Source organism: Frankliniella occidentalis, unplaced genomic scaffold, assembly GCF_000697945.3.
Source record: "Frankliniella occidentalis isolate FOCC.00 unplaced genomic scaffold, Focc_3.1 Scaffold27, whole genome shotgun sequence".
Classification (NCBI taxonomy): domain Eukaryota; kingdom Metazoa; phylum Arthropoda; class Insecta; order Thysanoptera; family Thripidae; genus Frankliniella; species Frankliniella occidentalis.
The window spans coordinates 2,046,745-2,047,448 of NW_026267157.1; the positions used below are offsets into that span (position 1 = coordinate 2,046,745).

General features: G+C 55.8%; 1 protein-coding gene across 1 annotated transcript in view; it reads right to left on the reverse strand.

Moving 5' to 3' along the window:
- The window catches only part of LOC113209322 (proton-coupled folate transporter-like), a 16,742-nt gene extending 16,074 nt beyond the window's left edge, over positions 1-668 (reverse strand). The window contains exon 1 of the mRNA XM_026426758.2: positions 476-668. The gene's annotated coding sequence lies outside the window, so the exon portion shown is untranslated. The remainder of the gene's footprint in view (positions 1-475) is intronic.
- Between the last annotated feature and the right edge of the window lie 36 nt (positions 669-704).

Here is a 704-nt window from a genome sequence, read left to right on the forward strand (position 1 = left end):
CACTCACTTACTCACTCACTCACTCACTCACTCACTCACTCACTCACTCACTCACTCACTCACTCACTCACTCACTCACTCACTCACTCACTCACAGTCCTCATACCCGCACCCTGCCACCGTGGTCTACACAGGAAAGCGCCTGCCACTTAGACACCCCCGTCGCTCTCGCGCGCGCGGCTGGGTTGCCTACCCCGAGATTTGCAGGCGCCCATCCGGTGCTCGCCCAGTTCTCTTCATCTCATTTTTGTGACTTGTTAAAACTAAACACACACGGGGATCTCTATCTCTATACCCGCAGCCCCCGGCCCGGAGATGTACGAGCATCGCGTGCACGAGAAATATAGAGGAACGCTATGAGACTGCACCAGAAGTACCACCCTTGTCATAGTGAATGCGCTTGAGAGAAATAAACGAACGCACCACACACACTGCAAAACCTCTAATTCAAATAATTCAAAAACCATACACTCACCGAAGAAAAGCGTTGGGAAGGAGCGATGAGTTAAGCCACTACAGGGACTGCACTTTTGGTGGTGGGTGTACTCGACTATCGTCGCAGGCCGGGCCCTTCGGTGGACCTTCCCTTAGGCCCTGGTGTCTGCCTTCACCGTACAGCCCTACCGGTCAGAGCGCGAGGGCGACCATGACAACACTGACTGGCGCAGCCGGCTAGGCCGACTCCGTACGAGGGGCGGGGCGGG